Raw genomic sequence first — 27,155 nt, forward strand, 5'->3', positions numbered from 1 at the left:
AATTTGGCCGTTTTAAAAGTCCTTTTTTTTTGTTTGTTTGTGCCAAATGGAAATGTTTTTTAGGAATCTACCATTTGCCTCTCAATAAGAACTAATTGGTCAGATTTTCCTAGCACAAACTAATCCATGATGTTATATGAGATTTACGTTAAAACTACATTAATACATTAAGATTACTCTTCAAAACAGGAAACACACCTCAAAGAATATGATTTCAGTATAGCTAACTTATTTTTTAAGCTCACAACCTTGACCTTGAAATATGTTATAGACAGCTGACTCTTTTATTATATTTTCACATGGAACCACTTTTTAAAACTATCAACATTTATCTAACTTTCATTCACACACACCAGGTCAGGGAACTATGTATCTTTTTTCCCAATAATTACTAGATAACTATATGAAACATGCATTTTTCAAATTGTGGAGACTCAATATGACAAAGAAAACCTGTTTTTTTAAAAGGGAAACATTTCTATTTATTATAAAGTGATATGGATACTTTAAATGCCATCAGGTCAGATACCAATTATTTCAGATGGAGAGGGAAATGTAAAGAATTCAGTAATATTACAATGAAAATTCATACTAGCGTTCCCTGTCTATTGGCGTATCTTACTGTATCACATTTCTGCCTCACTGAGATAACACATTGGTCCAGGTTTGTGTATATAACATTTGAGAAATAGTCCCATATTGATTGATGGATATTATTTGAATTATTTATTAATATTTGGGTAATTTACCTGTAATTGAGAAATATTTTTATTCTAATTAGGTCATCCTGGCAGAAAAAATAATAATAATAACAATTAAATTAGAATAATTATTTCTATGCCAGAAAGCTTCTCTAGTCATTGCAATGATTTGTCTGTGTGGGAATGGGGAGAATAAATTTTAAGGAAGAATTATGTCCTTAATGTCCACATATTTTAAATTTTGGAAAAAGAATTCCTAATGTTCCTAAGTCATAGGCTAATTTTTTTTAAATACAAATGAATAAGATTAGGATACTAGTAACATACAGAATCTATAGCTGAATAGCAGTGTCACCAGCACCAAATCATAAAGATAGAGGAGTCAGCTCTAGAATAAACTTGGAGGTGATTTATTCTATGCTAGTTTAGTTTGGAAACTTATTTATAAAGTTGGTAGAAATTATCACTTTTACTGTACTTTTAATTCACCAAAGGATACACATGGTTCTATGATAAAGGAACAGCAAATATTAGGACATCTTTTACCCATAAAAGTAGTCACCTATGTTCTTGGAATTGAAAGCAATGTTTTGTGACAGTGAACATGTGGTTGGAAATGAAAACAGAAGACTGTGTTAAAAAGCCAGTTTCACTAATCAACATAATAGTACTAAGTACCATCTGGATCCTGTGATTCTGTGCTGTGTTAATATCATGACCTCTAAAGCTTCCTTCATTTGCATCTTCAGTTCTCATCCTTTATCACTCAATTGCAGGAGGACTTCTTGCATGCTCCGTGTTCTTAACCTCATGTTCTAAACCCCAAGCTAGAGTGATTTTATGATCCCATCCTCAACACTGTTACTGCCTAAATCTGGACACTGGACAGTTTTATACACAGATGTTTATAGATGGTACAACATGGAGATATTATTTATCTGGAAAACACAACAGTAAAAGAGTGATATAAAACCCAACCTTGTTATCAGCTTTTAAGTCAGTATTAGAAAATACACATCTTCTTATATACCAATGCAGGTCTCCATATCCATTGCTGCAAATACATCAGAGTCACTCTGGTTGGAATACGCATTGTCCATTAGAAATGTATGCTTGCGTGCATGTGAGCTCAGTCATGTCTGACTCTTTGTGACCCTATGGACTGAAGCTCACCAGTCTCCTCTGCCCATGGAATTTTCCAAGCAAGAATACCAGAGTGGGTAGTCATTCCCTTCTCTAGAATCAAACCCAAGTCCAGGAATCAAACCCAAGTCTCTGTGTCTCCTTGATTCTCTAGGAATCAAACCCAAGTCTCTTGTGTCTCCTACATTGGCAGAAGGCTTCTTCACCAGTTGAGCCACTGACTTTGTGAATGATATTTGATGAAAACAAATTAGGTGATTAATAACTACCCAGGGATAGGGATGCGGAGAAACATTGTTATAAATTTGATGTCAAGTCCGGTATAAATTAAAAGATAGATTTATTAACAATACTACCCTAGTGCCTTTTGTCATGGTTATTTGTAGCGAAGATCTCCAAACATATTTACATGACCTACTGTTGGCGCCTTAATCTGGTATTGTACTAAAGCAGCCAGATGTGTTCTCTATACACCAATGCTGGAAAAATGGAGAGCATTTATAAACATGATGAAAGTATGATATCCTACCTGATACAACATCAAAAAATTGACAAAGGCAGTTGTAATTTTAATTTTGAAAATCATGCCACTCTTTAATCATGTGCTTAAAATCCATTGCTAAGAATGTTAGGGTTTATAGAATACTTTGTATAACCAAAAATGCAAACTGTTCAAATGAGCACACCATAAAACCAAATAAAATAATCTATCCATACAGTAACTTTCCATGTTTATACCATTTGTATTGTATATTACATTTGAAATGATTGACATTTGAAATTACATGAGGAAGTGAAAAATATTACTGCAACATACATAACATAGACTTAAAATGAAGTGATATTTTGTCTGTCAGATTGTGCTGATACTTTTTTTCAGTTTAGAAATATCTTTAAATTTTTTTTAATTAAGGCATAAACCCAACCTAAAAAATCTGATACACATTTATTTTAAAATACAAGTCATGCTTCCAGGCAAATTAGTATAAGTTCAAAAAGTTCAACCAAATTTTACAAAGGATTAAGAAAGCCATAGTTGAGTAAAAATAGTTTAATATTCATATCCTATTATTTGGCATTTATATGAGACAAAATTTATAAATGGTTTGAAATGTTCAAACATTCTTATGGTATGGTTGGTATAATTCTAAGATATGTCCTTTTCAGCTTAATATATGCTTGATATTATGAAACATTTATTTATAGTAATAGAAATCCTCTCCTTTATTTATTCATCTATTTTGATATTATGAAGCAATTATTTATAGTAGTAGAAATCCATTCCTTTATTTATTCATCTATTAAGCTCATATTTATTCATTACCTTCTTTTGCCCTACACTGAATTGTTTTTAGGAATATGATATATAGTAAGTATCTGGCTATTTTACTCTAGAAAGTATAAATTTCTTCGAGAAAAATGACCATTTCTTATCTTATGTGTTTCTGGTACCACAGAGTTTGAGTGCAAGATCAGGTCAACAACAACAAAAATACTTCATTCCTTTAATTAGATGACTCTGTTTTTAGGGTTTGATGCAGAGTCTGAGGGAGTGCAGAGTACATCTCTCTCTCTCTCCTCCTCCTTCTCTTCTACCCTTTACTCTCTCTTATTTCATAGATGTTGTAAACCTGAAATGGCTGTCTTTAATAACTGAGGCCTGCTTCAGGTTGAAGTCTGCCTACACAGCGGCAAGTTTAGACAAGATGTGTGCAAAGCAGTTACATCCACTGGAAATCAGACAATATATAGAATTTAGTCAAATTTGAACCTGATCTTGAGCAAAATTGGAATATCAATAGCTATAGATGAACGAGAATTACATTTCGGGCCTCTTGTTGCTCTGTTGCTCAGTCATGTCTGACTCTGCGATCCTGTGGACGGCATCACACCAGGGTTTACTGTCCTTCATTAGCTCCTAAAGTTTGTTTAATTTCATGTCCATTGAGTTGGTGATGCCATCCAGCCATCTCATCCTCTGTCGTCCCCTTCTCCTCCTGCCCTCAATCTTTCCCAGCATCAGGGTCTTTTCCAGTGAGTCTGCTCTTCGCATCAAGTGTTCAGAGTACTGAAGCTTCAGCTTCAGCATCAGTCCTTCCAAAGAATATTCAAGACTGATTTCTTTTAGGACTGACTAGTGTGATCTCCTTGCTGTCCAAGGGGCCCTCAAAAGTCTTCTCCAACACCAGAGTTCAAAAGCATCAATTCTTCGGTGCTCGGCCTTCTTTATGGTCCATCTCACATCTGTCCATGACCACTGGAAAACCATGATTTTGACTATACAGACCTTTGTTGGCAAAGTAATATCTCTGCTTTTTAATACGCTATCTAGGTTGGTCATAGCTTTCCTTACAAGGAGCAAGCGTCTTTTAATTTCATGGCTATAGCCACCATCTGCAGTGATTTTGGAGCCCAAGAAAAAAAAGTCTGTCACTGTTTACATTTTTTCCCTGTCTATTTGCTATGAAGTGATGGGACCGGATGGCACTTAGTTTTTTGAATGTTGAGTTTTAAGCCACCTTTTTCCTTCCTTCCTATATTTCTCTCTTCCTTTCCTCCTTTCCTTCCTTCTCTCTCTTCTTTTTCCTTTCCTTTCTCCATTCTCTTCCTTTCTTTCTTCCTTTCTTCCTACATTACGCATTTTGGAAACAACTATATACTAAAATGGATATTGAGAATAAAGAGGAAGACTCCCTATCCTCTAGGACCAGAGGGTCAGAATGTGATATGTTTACATTTGTTTTATGAAAGTGAAAATTATTTTTACAAAAAAACCCAACATTTTTCTATCCTTTTAATAATTCAGATAATAAAGCAATTCTAGAAATATGTATGTTTTTAAAAGAATACACTTTATAGAAGGTGGTTTTAAATCCTTGAAATATGTCGAGGGCATAAATTATAAATTTCCCTAGCTTTATTTGAACATAATAACTTAGATAAAAAGTATAAGAAAAATAAGTTGCTTTTCACAGGAAATATGTAAATTTGTTTGTAACTGTATGATACAATTAATAAATAATGTCAGATTCCACTGCTATGTTATATGATATGCATCTTGATAATAATGGTTTTAGAACTTTATTAAAAAACTCTCTTGCTGATTATTTTCCATATAGCTCGTAATTATCAAACAAAATTTGTGAGTACAAAATCAAATAAAAAGGCATTCTGTTTCCAAAAAATAAATAATATTTTTTTAGGGACAGAGGGATAATGTATAAATAAATTTAAAACTTACACACACACATGAAAACACACAGGAAAAGTGTTCTTACTTGTTAAAAGGACTATTTCACCTTAACGTGACAAAATTTCAATTTCAACTAGTTTGAATGATTCTGAGAAATTAAATTTATTTTTTAAAGCAAGCCTTCTTCAAAACAGTGTAATTTTTTTTTAATATTGCCACTTTTGGAACCGCTTACATTTTATAGCCAGAAAAACTGCTGACAGATAATTAAAAATCTTAGTTTAATAACATTAAGACAAAATGGAGGCTAGTGTTAAGATTTGAGATTCAAGGTTATTTCTTTTCAATGTCCTTTACTTTGTTGTTTTAACAACTTAATGTTGGGCTGTGGCCAAAAGTATTTTTCTACTATTATAAGCTCTATCCTTAAAATAAGCATTTCATATTTTTTGCCTCTATTAAAATTGAAAAATAAAGTTTCTCTATGTATTAGTCTAATTAAATTGCCTAAATTAAATTAGGATAGTAAAATGAAAACTTCGCAATTATTCATTTTACTTAACAGAATTTGCACAATATTATTTTAACAGATATTAATCCCACTTTACATTCTCTGTTTAGACATGAGTAAAGCAGTTTTTTCAGGTTTGAACTGGAAATTTTGACAAGATAAAAATGATATTCATTACAGTAGAAATTAGCATTATTCTATTATTGGAGTAGAAGAGGGCAAGTTTTAAAAATTACTATCTATTTTTTTAAGTCAAGTATGATGGATGTTGAATTTTGGCAAAAACATTCTGCTTTATTGAGATGATCATATTGTTTTTATTCTTCAATTTGTTAATGTGGTGTATCAAAACATACTGTCTTTAATCGATATTCTGCCATTTTTTATTGAAGTCTTGCAATTCTTTGGATAATTTCCCAAATTCTGACGAGGTGATTTTGAACAATCAGTATTTTTCTCATAGCTCTTATAGAGAAATGGGTTTCTATTGTCCTTAGTGCATCATTCCAGAAATACTATGTTCCACCGATTTGAAGGCCTGGTTTCTATTCTTTTTACTGACTTTGCCTCCAATGGAAATTTTATATTAACACAGATGCTATCCCCTTACTCTTAAGTGGTTGGAGCCTGTCCTGTGGTCATAACGGGGTCAAGATGAAAGAACTTCATATAACTGCTGGGGTCAGTTACAAAGAATATATTAAAGATTATGGAATTAAATGTGATAGACTATATATTATTTAAGATTGCATTAGCAGAGAATTCATTTCTTGTCTCCTGATATTTTGGGGGAAGAAGGAACTGATATAAAAGGGAAATGTTATTTGTCAGAGAATGTACATAAATCAGGAATTCTAAATGACAGGATGCTGAACTCAAACACTAAAGAGTAAAATAAAACCCCACATGATGTCATCAGAGCTCCATTTCTTCCAATATTAATGAAGATAAGCCGAAAAAAAAAAATTGTGAAGGGAGAGAGCCACTCTATATCCATCATCTACAATAGGTAGTCAGAGTCTACCTACTAGTTAACACAAACGACATAAGGAAATCATACAGCTGTAATAACATACAGGCTAGGAAGGCAGTTATAATAAGAAACTAATAAAAGCTTTCCCCAGGGTGTGCTTTGCTAAGTTGCTTCAGTTGTGTCCGACTCTGTGCAACCCTATGGACTGCAGCCTGCCAGGCTCCTCTGTCCATGGGATTCTCCAGGCAAGAATACTGGAGTGGGTTGCCATGCCCCCTTCCAGGGAGTCTTCTCAACCCAGGGATCAAACCTGCATCTTTTACATCTACCTGCATTGGCACTTGGATTCTTTACCACTAGTGCCACCTGGAAAGCAATCCTGAGATTTGGACTAAAGTAAATAATAGCCATATATATTAACAGAATAATAATGCCAGTTTCTGCAACAGACAGCCCTCCAGTTTTACAGGCTTACCATAAAAAGTATATTTCTCATTCACATCACATCCAGTGTGACTCAGGTGATGCATCTACATGATATATTCACACTGCTATATTTAAAATAAATAACCAAGGAGGACCTTCTGTAGAACATAGGGAACTCTGTTCAGTATGGTGAAAGAATTTGGAAAAGAGTGGACTGTGAATATGTATAAACTGAATCGCTTTGCTGTACACTGAAACACACATTGTTGATCAACTCTACTCCAATATGAAATAAAAATTTTAAAAAAGAACTCTGTTCTAAGTAATGACTGAAGAACCCAGATTGTTTCCATCTTACAACTCTACCTTCTTCAAATTGTTTCCAGCTCCAAGAGGAGAAAAGAGAATGAAGAGATCTACTCATCTTTGGCTGCCTTAAACCAGAGTGACTCATCACTTTTCTTCTTCCAGTAAATTGGTGATAAATCACCATCTTTACCCAGTTAGACATATGAGGTCTCTGAAGTATAAGGGAACGCTTGGGTGTCTGATGAATGCTAGCAATCTCTCCTAGACTGTTACAACCTAAAAGCCAAAGAAAAACCAACTGTGAAAGGAAGTCTTCTATTGTGTTCCTGATCTAGTTTGATAGTTCCAACTTCCACCATGTCATGTCTAGTAGTTAGGGGCAGTTTCTGGAAGCTTTCTCCTCTCAGTTAGGGACTACTAAAACTATAAAAATGTCTACTTAATTTAGCTTGTTCTTTACATATATATGTGTGTGTGTATATATATATATGTAATGGCAATGATCAGAAATCCATGTCCAGTTTTACTCTATAAGAAAACTTTATGGAAAGTAAGTTCTGTGTGTGTGTACTCAGTCATGTCCTGCAAGCTGTGCAGGGTGGCCTAAAAAAAGAAAGGTGTTTTGTATTGAGTCTAGTTTTAGTACTGATACAAAACTGAATTGTAAGGCTTGAAAGGGCAAGGATAGTACCTCATTTAAGTTTTTTTTTTCTTTCAATCATGGTAAGAATGCAACATGAGATCTGCATTTTTAACAAAGACGAGTACACAAGACTATTGTTAGCTATGTATAAAAATGTCACTCATCTTGTATACATGAAAATTTGAACAATTCCCAGCTTCCCCCTCTCCCCAGCCCCTGGCAACCACATTACATTTTGTTTCTGTGAATCTGACTATTCTAGATACATACCATAAGTGGAGTCATGCCAGATTTAGCCTTCTGCGTCTGGCTTATTTCACTTAGTTATAATGTCTTCCAGGTCCACGCATACTGTTTCATATGGCAAGATTTTCTTATTTTCTAGGGATCATTCCTCTTTCTTTTTGCCCTAAAGTTTCTTACATCTAGCATAGTGCCTACCAAGCAAAACTCAATCTGTAAATGCTTATTGAATAAATTAACTTTTGCTAGATTAAATATGAACACCACAGTCAGCTCTATTATTTTTTATGAGTGTTCTATTTCTCTTTTTTACAAATAAGGTCATCTGTTTTTGCATCTAGAAAAAAGATCAACATTTTTCTAGATTCCACATATATGCCTTAATATACAATATGAAATTTGATTTCAGGCAAATTTTAGATTTGCCTCATAGCAAACATGCCCTTTTCAATAAGTTACTAATTTTTACTACTTATAGCTCAAGTTTTATATCTATGACATAGCTAGTTTGTAGGGCTGCTGTGATGTTGAATAAGACAAACAAAAATGTTTTAAAATACTAGCACAGTGCTAAAAGTATAGCAGCCTTTCAACAAATGTAAGTAGTAACAATAGTTCTTTAGAATTTCATCAGTAGGTTTTGGTTTTGCAATAGTTAGTAGGGGAAGTATTCCTCAGAATGATAGAATATTCATTCCCATAAGGATTATAACATAGTAATTCTTTCTGCAGTTATCTTCCTGTTTTTAGTTAAGTTTTATGGTTCAGTATCCTGAATAGTCTATTGTTAAATTTTGTGGTTAAATAAATGGGTAGCATAATAGGATTACCTACTGCTCTATTATTTAATGGGAGTGGTACATTTTTATTTCAAGGAAGATGAATAAAAGATCCCCAAGTAAGTTTGTCTTTAGATATGAAATGTTTACATGAATACGTAATACTGAGTATACTGGGTCATTGCACTGGCTCCTTAAAAGTACATATGCATCAACAGTGTGTGTCTGGTTTAATTTCCATTGGTAATGTTATTTAATGTCACATTTCTACATATTTTTAAATTAAGAAAAAGGGCATCAAAAGGCCTTAATTCCATTTTATACTCCAAAAAATGTCAACAAAAAAAATCTGTGTTGTACTGGAAATAAGACACGTTTAACTAATAAATGCCACAGGATTTACTTCAAAATTATAGACTAATATTCTGTTATGAATGTACACTTTAAGGATTAGTCTGTGGGTACAGGAAACAACATGTTCAAGAGATCTTTTCAGGGCAATAAAATACCTAGAGCATTATGAGGCTTAATTGAATAAAATTTCACCATATACACACATTTATAAGCTTACAACTCTTAACAAGTTAAAGCTTCATCAAGAATTCAACATCAAATAAAAATTAATTTCTACCAGCAGTGTTTGCATGAAACCCTAATCCAGATAGGATGATAATACTAACATCTACATTGCTTGTCCAAGTCACAGTTGCCCTAAGTGAATTTAAAAATGTGTTTCTGTTTTCTTCTTTCTTCCTCAAGGAAGTGTCATAAATAACTGGCATGACATTCTCAAGACATTGTTTCCCAAAGGATAAGACTTTTAAAATTCTATTCCCTGGAAAGAAACTTATCTTAATCTAAAATAGTAAAACATAAATACATAGCTGCAAAATATTCTTCAGTTCGGTTCAGTTCAGTCGCTCAGTCATGTCCTACTCTTTGTGACCCCATGAATCGCAGCATGCCAGGCCTCCCTGTCCATCACCAACTCCCGGAGTTTACTCAAACTCAGGTTCATCGAGTTGGTGATGCCATCCAGCCATCTCATCCTCTGTCGTCCCTTCTCCTCTTGCCCTCAATCCCTTCCAGCATCAGGGTCTTTTCCAATGAGCCAACACTTTGCATGAGGTGGCCAAAGTATTGGAGTTTCAGCTTCAGCATCAGTCCTTCCAATGAACACCCAGGACTGATCTCCTTTAGGATGGACTGGTTGGATCTCCTTGCAGGCCAAGGGACTCTCAAGAATCTTCTCCAACACCACAGTTCAAAAGCATCAATTCTTTGGCGCTCAGCTTTCTTCATAGTCCAACTCTCACATCCATACATGACCACTGGAAAAACAACAGCCTTGACTAGACAGACCTTTATTGGCAAAGTAATGTCTCTGCTTTTTAATATGCCATCTAGGTTGGTCATAACTTTCCTTCCAAGGAGTAAGCGTCTTTTAATTTCATGGCTGCAATCACCATCTGCAGTGATTTTGGAGCCCCAAAAAATGAAGTCTGCCACTGTTTCCTCTGTTTCCCCATCTGTTTGCCATGATGGGACCAAATGCCATGATCTTGGTTTTCTGAATGTTGAGCTTTAAGCCAACTTTTTCAGTCTCCTCTTTCACCTTCATCAAGAGGCTCTTTAGTTCTTTTTCACTTTCTGCCATAATGGTGGTGTCATCTGCATATCTGAGGTTATTAATAATTCTCCTGGCAATCTTGATTCCAGCTTGTGCTTCTTCCAGCCCAGTGTTTCTCATGATATACTCTGCGTATAAGTTAAATAAGCAGAGTGACAATATACAGCCTTGACATACTCCTTTTCCTATTTGGAACCAGTCTGTTGTTCCATGTCCAGTTCTAACTCTTGCTTCCTGACCTGCATACAGGTTTCTCAAGAGGCAGGTCAGGTGGTCTGGTATTCCCATCTCTTTCAGAATTTTCCACAGTTTATTGTGATCCACACAGTCAAAGGCTTTGGCATAGTCAATAAAGCAGAAATAGATGTTTTTCTGGAACTCTTGCTTTTTTGATGATCCAGCGGATATTGGCAATTTGATCTCTGGTTCCTCTGCCTTTTCTAAAACCAGCTTGAACATCTGGAAGTTCACGGTTCACGTATTGCTGCAGCCTGACTTGGAGAATTTTAAGCATTACTTTACTAGCATGTGAGATGAGTGCAATTGTGAGGTAGTTTGAGCATTCTTTGGCATTGCTTGTCTTTGAGATTGGAATGAAAACGGACCTTTCCCAGTCCTGTGGCCACTGCGGTGTTTTCCAAATTTATTGGCATATTGAGTGCAGCACTTTCACAGCATCATCTTTTAGGATCCGAAATAGCTCAACTGGAATTCCATCACCTCCACTAGCTTTGTTCATAGTGATGCTTCCTAAGGCTCACTTGACTTCACATTCCAGTATGTCTGGCTCTAGATAAGTGATCACACCTTCATGATTATCTGTGTCATGAAGATCTTTTTTGCACTAGTAATATTAAAAATATTTTTATTTATATTAATTCGGTGATGATTCAATATCTCCTTTAACAAAGCATAGCTTATGGCTTACACAATCATTAAACATCAGCTGTGTACCTATTATATGAAGTGCATGTTGCTTTCTTATTTATCAAAAATAAGGAGAGGATGGATTAAAACAGGACCTAGTGTGTTTGTTAAAGATGATAATTTTATAGATTAAGGTTTTAGAGACTAAGATATTTTACTCATTTTTTATGATTAATTCCAAAAAAGTATAATAGCTATTTTAAGATGGGTAATTATGAACTAAACTATGTTTTAGTTTAATAAGTGAATACTGTTTAATAAGTATAAGTTTAATAAGTGCATACCAGATATCCATGAGAAAGGAGATTTTAAATATATTTAGTTGTTTGTACCAAAGTTTTTCCCTCTTCAGTTTCTGCTTTGATTGTGATTCAGCTTAAGATGACACATGATGAGAAAATAGAGTTATTGTGACTTTATTTGTCTTACTTGTCAAATGGTTTGAGGCTGAATTTAGGTTAGCAGCATTTAAAATTCCAATTGAATTGTGAACAACAATTTTTCAAGAAGGATGGAAAGAAATGAACATAGTCATCCTAGATCCACAGGGGGGGAAAAATGGGCTATGAAAAATGTCCCTATCTTCCTCATACCTTTTTCTCTTTCTTCTTTTCCATTTTAAATGTCTTTTTTTGTGTGTATGTGTGGACCATTTTGTAAAGTCTTTACTGGATTTGTTACAACATTGCTCTTGTTTTATGTTTTGCTTTGTTTTGGCCACAAGGCTTGTGGGGTCTTAGGTTCCTGACCAGGGATGGAACCTGCACTGGTAGACAAATTCTTCTGCTGGACTGCTGGAAGTCCCTCTTCTTTTCCACTTCGAAATCTATTCAGAAATACCATTCTTGCTTTTCTCCTTTGGTTTTTAGAAAGAACAGATCACTTAACCTCTCAGTGCCTCAAGTTTATCATCTCCAAAATAAGGGAGTAGGATTAGAACATGTGATCCACAAAGGTTGGGGTAAGTAAGAACTACAACAGAAAGCATGCTAAGGAGTCCCCAGACCTGCCTCAAAAACTCTCATTCTCTCAGTCTGGGTAAAGCTTTGAATTTGCTTTTTTTAAAACAAGCTCTTCGAGATTTTTGGAGGAGGTTGTCTTCAGACCCCACTGTGAAATCTGATCATGGCGAAAATTTCTCTTTAAGCTTCTTCTCTCCTCTCATCAACCCCCGAAAACATCGTTTCTTTTAGATTCCATAGAAAGAATGAAAACTGATTTTCTGGCTTACAAAAGTGAAATAGAATTTTGTCATCATTAAAGTATTCCAATTCATCGCTCAATTTTTTAACACCCATGTGGGGGTATTAAAACCTATGGAGAGGCCGTTCTACAAGTCAGCAGAGCATTGCAAGCGTAAACTGCCTCAGCACAGTGATTGTATTGTCACTTAGGGAGCATTCCATTGAATATTACAAAACTATACAGGGATGCTATCACACTGTCAAAGCAAGCAGTCAATTTTGAAAGGGTGCTGATCTCTAAATAACTTCAAGGTTATGACAAAAATGAAATCAATATGCAGCTTGTCTTTTTCATTTTGAATTTCAGTTTGTGTTGGGACATCACGAGGAATCAAAATTACAAAGTTTTAGCATAAAGGAGATTCTAGATATTATTACACACATTTCTATTCCCTATAAGGTGTTATGAGTCCTGTTTTACCAGTAATCAGGATAAATTCATGTTTGCATTCTTATTGCACTGACTCACTGTAGACACTCAAAAATGTTCACTAGTGAGTGAGTGAATAAATGAATGGAATAGAATGAATGAATCCCATTTATTCATGTCCGTATTACAGAGAAGCAAGTAATGAACCTGAATCACTTACTTGTTAAGAAGCAGAAGTAGCTGTAGAATTTATGCATATCTCCTGAGTCCCAAGAGAGGCCTTTAAAAATTTGTGCTGGGGTTCTGTAGCACTTCCCAAGTGGTTCTAGGGATAAAGAACCCACCTGCCAATGCAGAAGGTGTAAAAGATGTGTGTTCAATACCTTGGTCGGGAAGATCCCCTGGAGGAGGGCATGGCAACCCTGGAGAATTCCTGCCTGGAGAATCCCAGGGATGGAGGACCCCAATGTGTTATGTGTTATAGCTCCATAGGGTCACAAGAGAGTCAGACAGAACCAACACACTGTGATCCTGTAGACAGAGAGCTCTTAAGTTGTCACAAAATGGATTGAAAACTGCCTCTTGCTTCTCGGCACTCACCTCCATTCCCACTTTAGACAACATAACTTAAAATACTCAGGGTAGTAAATTATATAAAAAAAATCTTGCTCCTCATAGCCTGCTTAATTGAAAACCCAGAAAATTTTAGATTATTTTTTTCTGATGATAGTAGATCTTTGTAGCCCCATCATATGGCAATGATATAAAATCAGTTTAGAAATAATACTCTGAAATTATGTGATTCATAACTTAAGAGTCCTTTTTATTTGTGGGATTTGTATCAGAAAGTGAGGCTTGATATTTCCTATCACAAGAGCTCAAATTTATAGGATTCAGATCTGCGCAGAATGTAGTCACACAGTCTTGGCAGTGTAATTCTGGGACAGAGTTTCCAATCAAGTGGGATAAGGCTATCTCGGCTCTCTGATCTGGCCACTGGCTTTGTATATGGCCTTGTTTGATAACAACATGAGTAACTAGATCTCCAACACTAAAGAACTGGATCATGACCTTGGTAATCCCTGGATGTTTGAGGTCCTTCCTATAAGGTCGAACAAGTGGGTGCTGTGAAAAAGAATCAGAAAGTGGCTTTTGTTTTTGCCTCTGGGGGGAGAACTTTCTTGCCTCTAGGTGAAAACATGGGCAATCTGGTGATTTTACATCTTATCTGTAGGTCATTAAAATTGCCTCGGCCTATTTAAATCACCAAAGAGCAGCGATTCAATATTTAGAACGTCTGTGTCTATGTAGTAGTAAAAGTTGTTGGTTTCAGTCGAGGTTATAGCCAATCTCTCTCAGCTCTCCTTTTAATTATAACTGTGATACCTCAGGGTTGAAATAGAGGGTGAGAGGAGCAAGCCAGTTCTTCCTTGGCTGGTATTCTTGGTTCCCAGGTTCACGCTTTATGCACGTACCAAGAATCTAGAACTGACCATGTCCTGTTTAGCTGTGTGTTTGCATTCTTCAGAGGCTTCCTTATTCATATGTAGTTCCCTTGGTCTGAGCAATTGCTCCTCTCTTTTGTAGCTTCTTGCTTAATCTTGCAAGCCCGAAGAATATAGTGCTATCTATCACTTAATGCTGAGATGCTTTTGGTCGTCTAAAATAATGCCTCTGGCCAAGACCTAATATTATCTGCATGTTAGCTCTCTTTTACATGTGATCCACACGTGGCCCTCAAGAAACACTGAGACATCCTTTGCTCTGAGGGGGAAAGTCAAACCTTGCCTGTGCACCAGCTCCTCAGCCCATCTCCTCCACTTAGATCCACAGCTGAGAGGCTAGAACAAATCTAATATACTTCCTAACCTCAGGAGACAAAGTTCATATTTTCTGAGAGACTCATCAGGGCCTCTCCCTGCCCAGACTCTGAAGCTGGATTCTTCACCTTGAAGTTCCAACTTATTTAACTTTACTAGCTTGGTTTCCACTTCTATAAAATGTTCCTTCCCAACTGGTATTAGTGCTGCCTGCTTTGTAAGTTCATTGTGATGATTAATTAGTTTAATAGTATAGGACACTGAAAAGAGTGGCCTGGAAGCCCAGACAAGAAGAATCTTGTTTTAACATCCTGTTAACATTCTCATTATCCCTGGAAATGTCAGTCAAGAACTGGAATATCAAAAACATAAGAGAATTTATCTACAGAAGGTGTGTGCTCAGTCACTCAGTTGTGTTCCACTCTTTGCAACCCCGTGGACTGTAGCCTGCCAGGACCCTCTATCCATCGGATTCTCCAGTCAAGGGTGCTGGAGGAGGGTGGATACTAAGGATACTCCAACTTCGACCCAAGGTTCAATTAGCCAGGACACCTGATCAAAGGTTTAACACTCCCACTGAGTAGCTAGTATGTATGTGAAAAGGTATTAGTTGCTTAGTTGTGTCCAACTCTTTGCGACCCTATGGACTGTAGCCTCCCAGCTTCCCTCTCCATGGGATTCTCCAGGCAAGAATCCTGGAGTGGGTTGCCATTCCCTTCTCCAGAGGATCTTTCCGACCCAGGATCAAACCTGGCTCTCCCACATTGCAGGCAGATTCTTTGTCCTCTGAGTCACAGGAAAGCCCAGTAACTAGTACAAGCCATAGCAAATCCTTAAGTAATCTGTGTTTGCTTTTCTCATCAGTGAGTAAGAATTTTTCCCATTTTAGGACATGAGACTTCTTTGTCAAGGGCAATTTATTCATCAACAAATACTTACTTATTAAACATATACTATGTGCTAGATACTCTAGGCACTGAGGATAGAGCAGTGAACAAAAACTAAAAAAAAAAATAAAATAAAATCTCAGCTGTCATAGAGGTTGTATACTAGTGGCAAGATCCAAAAAAAAAAAAAAAGTACAAAATATGTGTTATACGTTAGAGTTGTCTCAATGCCCTTACAACCACAGGGGGACGTGAGATGAGAGGAGGAGAATAGACAAGATGGCTTTATCTCCTTGTTGTGACAGAAGTATGCATAATATTGGGTTGGCTAAAAAGTTCGCTGAGGTCAGCAAGGGGTGGTCCCACATGGAGCACGTTCTTCTGAGCTCCCTCTTGAATTCTGATGGAGTCTAGAGGCTGAGGGGGCAGTCTTACTTAAAATTCTTTATCCCCTTGTCCCTTTGTTATTTTTAGTGCAAAAAACCTCTAAGACTGTGGTATCCTGCAGAAGGGGACATAAAAGAAAAGGAAAAAGAATCATTGGTTTCATAGGATTATTTGTGTCTTGGAATTTATTTTAACTAGAATGAAACACTTTCTGTGACCTGTAAAAGAATAATTTAGGAATACAGGAGTCATTTTTAATATATTACAACTATCAGAATGTCTAACATTTATTTTTTAAAAAAGGCTGACAAAATCAAGTACTGGTGAGAATATAGACCGAACTCAGCCCTCATACATTTATTGGTGGGAGTGGAGAGTGGTACAATCACGTTCAAAAAGCTCTGGTAATATTTATAAAATTAAGTTTATACCTACCCTGTGGCCCTGAATTTACTCAAGAGAAATGAAAACATATGTGCACACACAGAGAAAAGTATATAAGAATGTTTACAGCAACTTCTTTGTAATAGCACAGAACTAGAGGCAGCCTAAATGCTCACCAGTAGTACAATAAATAAATAAACTGGGGCTTATCTATGAGTGAAATACTACTCAGCAGTAAAAAATGCATGAGCAACATGAAGGACTCTCAAACTCATGCTGCCAAGTGAAAGAAATCATACACAAATTCCATACTGTATGATCTGTATGAAGTTCTGGAAGAAGAAAAACTAATCTATGGGCAATGAAGGAATAATGATTGTTTCTGGGATGGTGGGAGCAAGGATTGCCTGAGGAAAATGAGCGCCCTTTCTGAGGTTGTGGTCATCTTCTGTATCTTGAGAGGAACTTGGGATTACACAGGAGTATGTACTGTGAATGGTACATGAGTTTACTGAACTGTACATTTAACTTCACTTTATATTAATTTTACCTAAAAAAAAAAATTACTCTGTAAAACTTTATTTAATGCTGTGATGTGCTTAGTTGTTTGGTCATGTCCAACTCTTTGCAACTCCACGGACTCTAGTCCGCCAGGCTCCTCTGTCCATAGGGATTTTCCAAACAAGAATATTGGAGTGGATTGCCATGCCTTCCTCCAGGGGATCTTCCCAATTCAGGGATCGAACCCAGGTCTCCTGCATTGCAGGCAGATTCTTTACCATCTGAATCATGCATGCTTAAATATTTGGGAAACATACTGATGCCTTCAATTTGTTTGAAAAACCATCAAAAAATAAGATGCTGAAGAGATGGATAGTGGGATGGTTAGATAATTATGCGATCAAGCAAGAACAGTAAAAAGTTAATCTGGGTGGTGGGTACATGTTTATTTACTATACAATACTTTTCTGTAAGTTTGATAATTTGCAAAATAAAGTTTTAGAGAAAGCAGCCTAGTTTGAGATGGAACTATGATCTGTTATTATCATGGTTTACATACTGTAAATTTAAAAAAATTAGTATCACATATCTTTGTTATATACCTCTTTCTGAGATAACAGAGATATAAAATATGCATTCATACACTCAAGTATTGCTTAATAAGCAACTCATTGTTAGTCTTTGGTAAAATCAGGCACAACAGTCTGTTCCCACTCTTATATTCTAATGGAGGAAGGTAAGCTATTTATAAGTTTTATGCTAGCAAACAATATGTCATTTACATTGGTAACAATAATTTTAAGCAAAATACTTTTCCTTTAAAATTCCAAACACTGATTATGTATTTTTATTTGAAATATTTTCAAAAAGGAATTATAAATTCCTAGAAGACAAGTTCTAGAATAGGTTTTATGGTACCTCCCCTACTGAACCAATAGTTAGCAAATTATCTCCAATTTAACAGTCTGCATGTAGAGTCATAAGATACTAGGTTTTGAAATTAATTAATCCGAAGTAAAACCCAGTTGACCAAGCAATCATTAAGAAGCATAATTTAAGAAATTTTTTTAAAAATAAAAAAAATTTTTTTGAAACAGAGGCCAACATCATCACAAGATTTGTCCTTAATACCTACATAATATAAATTATATCTGGCATGTCTCCTTACTAAAGGCACAATGCCCAGAAATAACTCAAGTAAATAGCTTTAAGCAAGTTAATTTATAATCTCATCTAGTGAGTGTATATGCAGCTGTTAAAAAACATTAGCTTTCTAGTTACTGACTTTAAATACAAATCCTATTATCTCTATTATAGAAAATGCTCAAAGCCAGTTTTGGACCAGTAGGGCCTTAAGTTCAGTCTTCAGTCCTCTCTTCTTTCTCTATATTCTTCTGTGAATTTACCCACCTTACATTTTCTCAAAGCTTGTTTTAATTCTCAGCCATTTGAATACTGATAATCATTTTTTAATATTTACTGGCCATTGATACCTATCCTTGTCAATTACTGATTCATGTTGTTAGTCCATTTTCTTTCTTTTCCTCTCTTTTTATATAGAAGTATAGTTATTTTACCATATTATTTAGTCCATTTCTTATTAGACACTTTGCCTTTGGCCTATTCGTTTCACAATAGTTTTACAATCTGTATGTTTGTCTTCACTGTCTCAAAATTCTAAATACTATGTGCTTTATTTAAAAAAAAAAAAAAAATATATATATATAGCTAGTATGTCATTTGTTTATCCAGATGGTGAATTGCTCTCCATTTCCTACAGGACCAAGACTTTAACATTCAAGAATTCTAGTTTCTCTGAATACTCAGCCTGTACATAAGTATCGCCAATAATGTGTCCAACACCAAGGACAGGTTCACTGCTGCTCTTCCCTAATAGCTCCCCACCTGAACCCTGTCTCTCCTGAATCATATCCTATATGAACCTATTCACAGGAATCTTTCCTTTTCTAGTTTACTCTTCCATTGTGCTCCTGCCAGAAATCTGGGGGCCTTTCCTCACACTTTCCTCCCCTTTACCTCACATATGCAGTCCATAACCATGGACTCTTACTTCTATTTAAATTCCCTTACTTATCCCTGCTGACACTGCCACTATTCTTGATCATGTCTTCATTCTGTACTACACAGTATGAATATCCTCCTTCACTACCTATCAAAATGGCATTTCAAAGGCAAATTTGACCACAGGACTTACTCCCCTGGGGAGAGCTCTGTCAGTACATTTTTACGGCACTCAGGCTAGAATCCAAAACGCTTGTGGCCTACAGCGTCCTGTGGAATCTGGCCACTCTTCGTTATCATCTCCTACTCCTCCGGCACCTCACCCGGGATCACTAACTTCCTCCAATGCCCTAATCTTTTAGTGAGTGAACTTGCTCAGTCGTGTCCGACTCTGCAACCCCGCGGACTGTAGCCTGCCAGGCTCCTCCGTCTATGGGATTCTCCAGGCAAGAATACTGGAGTGGGTTGCCATTTCCTTCTCCAGGGGATCTTCCCGACCCAGGGATCAAACCCAGGTCTCCCACATTGCAGGCAGACGCTTTACCATCTGCACTACCAGGGAAGCCCGCTAATCTTCTTAGTGCTTTCCCATGTTCTTCTTTCTCACATTTACTTACTCTCTTCTCTGTTAACTACCAACTTATATGTAACTTTCTCAACTTCTCCAAACTAGGTTGCTTTATTGCTGAGGCTCACAGCATATGGCACTTTGCAGCACTTATGATAATTTTAATCACTGCCTAATTCTTGCAGTTATTTGTTTAATATGTGTTCCTTTTCACAAGGGCAAGTACCATGTCTGTATGTTCCAGCACTGTATCCCAAGCATCAAGCACAATGCCTTGCAAAAACAAGAGACTCAATAATGTTTGGTGGCCTGGAAAAAAAAAAAGAAAGTCTGATTGATCTTATGCATACAGTTCTTATTTGTTGTTCTCCAAACTGTTCATTTTTGTTGGTTTGTATTTTGGGATTTTTTTTTTTTTCAGCCGAAGCATGTGAGATCTTATTTCCCCAACCAGGGATTGAACCCATATCCTCCTCCCCCATGGGGAGCTCAGAGTCTTAACTACTGGACCACACGGGAGGTCCCCCAAATTTTTCTTGTGGTTAAATTTTATTTCCCTAAGCATATTTTATCTGTTTCAAGTGAAAAGCCTGCTGTGTACTTCTCTGTAACTCCAATAGCAAAGAACAGGTCTGGAAAATAGCAGACATTAAATATACACAAGTTGAGGTAAATGTGCAGTTGAATAGTTACAATACTGACCTTTTGAAAAGAAATTGAGGGATAGATGGTCAAAAGAAAATTTGGTACTGAGAGAAAACAGAAGAGGGGGATAAAACATCACTGAAGGTTGTTTAATAACCAAATTATTAAATTGAGGATGTTCTTATTTCTCAAATTATCATATGGTTGTTTTACTCTTCACTGACATGAGGAAATCTATTAAAACAAAAAAATTAAATTTTCTTGAATGCAATTCAAATGAGAGATTGAATCCATTTTAAAAATTGCCTTTTTCTTCTACATAATAATAAGTATTAGTAGCTTTTTCTTTTTTACAGTATTATCCTATCAGATGATTCTTTTAAGGATCAATTCAATCTAGTAAATCAGTTCACTCAAATCCATTAAGCAGTGGGTGATAAGGTCAAAGAAATAATAATATTGTATTGCATGTTTGAAACTTGCTAAGAGAATAAATCTTAAAAGTTCTCTTGACAAGAAAAAGAACTGATGACTTTGTATGGTAATGGATGATAACTAGACTTATTATGGTGATCATTTCACAGTGTTTATGAATATTCAATCATTATGCTGTGAAAGTGTTAGTCATTCAGTGTGTCTGAATCTTAGTGACCCCATGAACTAAAGCCAGCCAGGCTCCTCTGTCCATGGAATTCTCCAGGCAAGAATACTGAAGTGGGTTGTCATTGCCTTCTCCAGGGAATCTTCCCAATCCAGGGATGGAACCCAAGTCTCCTGCAGTTTGGGCAGATTCTTTACCGTCTGAGCCACCAGGGAAACATTATGCTGTATACCTAAACAAATATATGTCAGTTGTACCTCAGTTTAAAAAAAATCAAATTTAAAAACAAAGATTAGTTAAATCTTAATTATTTAGTGGCAGCTAAGCCCAGTTAGGACACAGGGGAGATCAAGTACCATCTCACTGCCATAATTAAGAATAGGCAACAGCTGATGAGTGTTGATGAACAACACTGAACAACCCAGACTGGAGAGTAACATCTCCCTTTGGGAATCAAGTGGAAATGTGACTAGTGAGAGGAATCCCGAGATGTGGAGCGTAAGCTTCATCTAGAGCAGAAATGCCAGGGGCTAGCCTCCTTTTCTCAGACCATGAGGGGAGCCGTCAGCATCAGTTAACCCCAGATGGATTATTCAGTGTCTCTGGAGATGCGCTTCTCCCAGGGTCTGCTGTGTCTCAGATTGTAGCTCATCGTTTACCCAGGCAACAGCAAAAGTTTTTATTTTATATTTTTAATATATGGATACAGTGCAAATTCTTTTGAAACAATGTAGTTGTACACCCTGCATGGGGCACTGAGTTCCTTGGTGAGATTTGAAATGCAAATCTGAGTTTAGGGCCAAAGGGAACCAAATTCGCTTTTTGTAGTTGAAAAGGAGTCACATGTGTTAGGAGGTAACTTTAGGGATAAGAGGTAGAGCAAGCTAGGAAGAGAGGAAAGAGAGTGGGGTTTGGTGGAGCAGCTTGGAAGATTGTCACCTGCTCCAACAATAACTGTTTCTCACAAGTCTCCAGTTGAATGTCCTGCAGCTCATAAAATCTGCAGACCAAGTGGACTGCTTGTGCAAACTATTGAAGGGGTCAAGACTCACGTCTAAAGTAACCTGAGATCCAACAGGGAAGGCAAAAGAGACAGGATCCCTGCTAGAAGCAAGACTCTAAAGTGCGCTTCCCAAAGAATAGTGTTGTAAGATCTTTGAACTTCTGAACTTTACACTAAGTTTAGGTGGCTGCACAGGGATCAGGTATCTAAAATTAACATCCCCAACTAAAATCTGTGTCTCATCTCCCCTGAGAGAAAGTTAGAGCATTTACAAAGGGGCTATATAAGAGAAGCAAAATAGAATCATCGAAATTATTTTCAAGAGAAATTTTCCTATAAAGTATGTTCATGCTCCATTGAAAAATTATGAAAATTGCAGAATTATGAATTATAATCCTATTTCTTCCAAGTCATTTCACAATCTTATTCAACCTATCTCATTTATAAATGTGACTGATAATATTTGTAGTATATGACAGGGCTGGATGATCTCCTGAGATGATTATCTATCAAAAATATGATTCTCTGAATAACTGAATCAAATATTTAAATATATAATTTGTTCCCATTATTTGCAATTCAATTAGCTAAAACAAGCACATACTGATTAGCAAAATTAATGTTACTAAATAGTTCAATTTTCCCAATTTTAATTAAGGACTCTTATGGAAAATGATATATGAGTAGGCAAGCTAAAATAAAAGTATGGACTCTGAGTTCTGAATGATATTATTATTCCCCATAAATCAACAATTGAAAAATTTATTGTCTTTATTTTATATACCATTATTTGTTACATTATGAGATAGATTCTTCAACTATGTGTAAAAACAAATGTGAATATTTATCTTTTAGATAAAATTTCAAATTATGCTGTTAGGCAACATTTTCATTTCAAAACTCAAATGTTGTTAATTTGTGGCTTTTTCTTTGTTTTTTTTTTCCTTTTTGCTCTGATCTGATTTTTTTAAATGGATACTATGTCTGGTGAAGTCCTAAAAGAATAAACTAGCACCTAACAACAACATATTTATATAAAAGTGTATAATTTAAAATTATATTTACATGTAAATGTTCCAAACCCCTCTGTTATTGTTTTATGTTGTCAGCATATGAGGAGACTGAGAGTCAGAGCAGTTAAACAAACTCCAATATCATTTTAGAGTCGCAGTCAGTGGGAGAGGAGAAATTCAAACCTGGATTTCTGATTTAAATCCATCTTATTTTGACTTCACACACAAAAAAAATGGAGAACACAGACATGATACAGATAGAGATAAATGGTACCCTAGCCAAAATAATTTTGTGTTCCCAGGTAATTAGAGGTTTCAGATGATTCTGTTCTTTAGTAATATTAAGAATTCATATCTGCAATAGTGATGTGAAACCAAGTAATGTCTCTGTGAGTTAGATTAGGTGATGTGCTTCATTTTCTCTTTTGAATTAGCTGAATAATTGCTTCTGCTTTGCAATTGTCTTTATCCATAGAGACTTAACTTGAGATTCAACTTTCATTGCATGAAAATCACGTTCAAATTTTTCCAAGAAAACCTGTTCAATTTTGTTCACCAAAATGATTGACCACTGTTCAGAAAGAATAAAATCTAGACAAAGTCAAGCACTGAGAAACTCTGATCCATGAAGGAATAGTTTTTCACTCTGTCAAAAAAAAAAAGGTTTATAATTTAATAATGTTTATGTGATTTTATATATGTATATATTTATGTAATAAATATCATCTGCTTATACACACACACACACACACACACACACACACACATACACACCACATATATATGGATCTCCAGTAGTAAGTATTTTTAGAAGAATATGGGATCCTCAAATCTGAATCATTTTATTCAAAGTAAAATCAAAAGACAACATACACAATACAATGGATTTAGCAGAGATACGGACATTAGAAATTCAAATATAATAGAAACTTGACAATATAAACTTTTTACACATGATCTTGTATATTACATATTCTATATGTTTCTTATTGCCTTTGAAATGAAGTTTAACCGAGTCACAAATGCAATTAATTGCTGTCACAATAACAGAGAGAAAGTCATTTTAGTTAACAGGATTCCACATAGTATTTAAAGGTCGTGTGATCACATGGCATATAAAATCCTAGCACTTATTAGAGGCAAACTGCCCTTGAATGGTTTAAGCTGTTTCAAACCATCATGCGTCTGTGTGTGTAACATGTGATGCACAATAACCAGTTTTTGCCATCTGTAGTGTTGCCCTTAGCAACAGAAAAACATGTGACAGTACTTATGTGATTCTGCTGGCCTGCAACAGTGTGTAGAAGGATTTAAGCAAAATGAAACAGACAGAAATATTGATCCAGGCAACTGGAGTTTTCAAGTGTATTGTAATGATCCTGCAGATTGTTAAGAGAAGAATAGAAAGAAGCAAAGAAAACTAACAGAGAAAACTCGAGTGAGAGTAACACGGAGGGGTATGCGGTATCACAGAGGAGTGTGTTTTCCAGAGATTGTTGTGAAACTGAATTTTAAAATGCACGTGTAGAACAGATATGATCATTCTGTTCCTTTGTCTCTGTCATTTTATAGTTTAGGCTAAATCCTGCTCTGCCATGTGATGTGAAATGGGGTAATTCTAGAATCACAAACACCTTCCTCTGTCACCATCGCAGTTAAGAACAAGATTGAGAATTGAGTTAAGTATCACCAAGTCCATTTAAAGACAGCTTAAATAATACATTTTCAGAGATTCTTTTCTCTACATTTGTATTTATTTATTTTCGGCCTGTGCTGGGGTTGTTGTTGTGCGTGGCTTTCTCTAGCTGCGGTGAGCAAGAGCTCTTCATAGCTGCGGAGCACGGGCTGCGGCGCGCACGGGCTCGGAGCTGTGGCGCGCGAGCTTAGGTACTCCATAGCATGTGGGACCTTCCCTGCCCAGGAAGCGCATCCGTATCCCCTACCTGCGCAGGTGCATTCTTAACCATTGGGCTTGTATGAAATAACATGACGTAACCATGTCTGCTATAAACCATATATATATATTTTTTTACGTATAATGTTTTTATTTGAGTTTGGGAAACAATAAAACTAAGAGAGTGAAGATTCTGTGATTGCTATTAGAAGCAAACCCAGTTTACTCACTGTATTAGGAACTCTGGGCTTCCCGGGTGGCATAGGGGTAAAGAGTCACCTACCCATGCAGGATACGAAGAAGACGCAGGTTTAATCTCTGGGTCAGGAAGATCCCCTGGAGCAAGGAATGGCAACCCACTCCAGTGTTCTTGCCTGAAAAATTCCATGGACAAATGAGTCTGGTGGGCTGCAGCCCATGGGGGGACATGACTGAGCACACACGCAGGAAAAAAAAAAAAAAAACACGTTAAGAACTCTGGCTATCCATGTATCTTCAATCAGAAAGAAAAGAATGCAGATGTGACAGCGTAAGAACCGTGTTAGAACTGTATCATGTAGACAAATATGCTTCTGGGTCATATCATTGTTCCATGTAAATCATGATGCATTTGATAGTCTATTATGAAGAGAACAAATCTCAAAAGGAAAAAATCTTCACTTTTACTATTTTATGTTTACTATCACAGAAAAGAAGAAATACATGAATTTTACACTGACCAGATAATATTCAAATTTACCACAGTAAAAAGAAATAGGTAAGATTCATTAGAAGCTGTAGGAATTAAGAATTTAGAATTAAGAAAATATGTATATGTAATCAACCAAAAAGATAATGCAGGAGGTTGCAAGGGTAAGGATTTCTTAAGTATTATTATGGATCTCACACAGTATGAGGTGCTTTTGAAACCGCACCTCACATGGAACTTGAACCCACAGTCTTCGATTGAAATTGCACAACTTGTCTAAAGATTTAATGAAGTTCAGGTTCTTTATGTCTCCTCACAGAAGGAATTTAGTGAGAGGTAAAGTGATAGGCAAGACGTCGAAGAGGAACTAAAGAGCCTCTTGATGACAATAAGAGGGAGGATGAAAGAGCCAGCTTGAAACTAAATATTAAAAAAAAAAACTAAGATCATGGCATCCAGCCCCATTACTTCAAGGAAAATAGAAGGGGAAAAGGTGGAAGTAGGAATGGATTTCCTCTTCCTGGGCTCTAAAATCACTGTGGATGGTGACTGCAGCTATGAAATCAGAAGATGACTGCTTCTTGGCAGGAAAGCTGTGACAAACGGAGACAGGGTCTTGAAAAGCAGAGACGTCACTCAGCCGACAAAGGGCCACATAGTCAAGGCTCTGGTCTTCCCAGAGGTCACATACTATTGTGAGAGCTGGAGTATAAAGAAGGCAGAACGCCAAAGAATTGATGCCTTTGAACTGTGGTGCTGGAGAAGACTCCTGAAGGTCCCTTGGACTGCAGGGAGTTCAAACCAGTCACTCTTAAGGGAAATCTACCCTAAATACTCATTGGAAGGACTGACGCTGAAGCTGAAGCTCAGTATTTTGGTCATCTGATGCAAACAGCCGACTCATTGGAAAAGTCCCTGATGCTGGGAAAGACTGAGGGTAGAAGGAGAAGAGGGAGTCAGAGGATGAGCTGGCTGGATGGCATCAACAATGCAATGGACACCAACCAGGGCAAACTTCTGGAGATGGTGAAGGGCAGGGAGGCCTGGTGTGCTGCATTCCATGGGTTCGCAATGAGTCAGATACAACGGGATGACTGAACAACAATTACAAGTAGATTTATTAATACAGGATGCTTGTGAAGAACACAAGTGGGCAATCAAGAAGGCTCTTCCCTGAGAACTAATTGGGCTACAATTTTATAATCAAGGGAAAAGTGCATAGGGAGAGAACAACACCTTCTTCCTCTTTCTCTGGGTAGACTTCAGGCTCACATCATGAGCTTCTCCTTCACATTAGGTGAAAGAGTGCTTGACCCTATATGGGCAAACCAGGACTGTCACAGAGCTTTTCAAATCAATAGAAGGGTGGGAACATCTACTCAAATATGTTAATTAATCATCTCAGGTTTCCATTTTATGTGGCTCTTCTACTTTGGAAAGACTTGCCTGGTGTCTCAGAAGATAAAGAAGAGTTCCATCCCTGGGTCAGAAAGATCCCCTGGAGAATGGAATGGCTACCCACTCCAGTATTCTTGCCTGGAAAATCCCATGGATAGAGAGCCCAGTAGGCTACAGTCCATGGAATCGCAGAGTTGGACATGACTGATGGATTACTTTCTACTTTGAAAAGGTGACTTTTCCTTATATTCC

This window comes from Odocoileus virginianus, chromosome 24 (genome assembly GCF_023699985.2).
Source record: "Odocoileus virginianus isolate 20LAN1187 ecotype Illinois chromosome 24, Ovbor_1.2, whole genome shotgun sequence".
Classification (NCBI taxonomy): domain Eukaryota; kingdom Metazoa; phylum Chordata; class Mammalia; order Artiodactyla; family Cervidae; genus Odocoileus; species Odocoileus virginianus.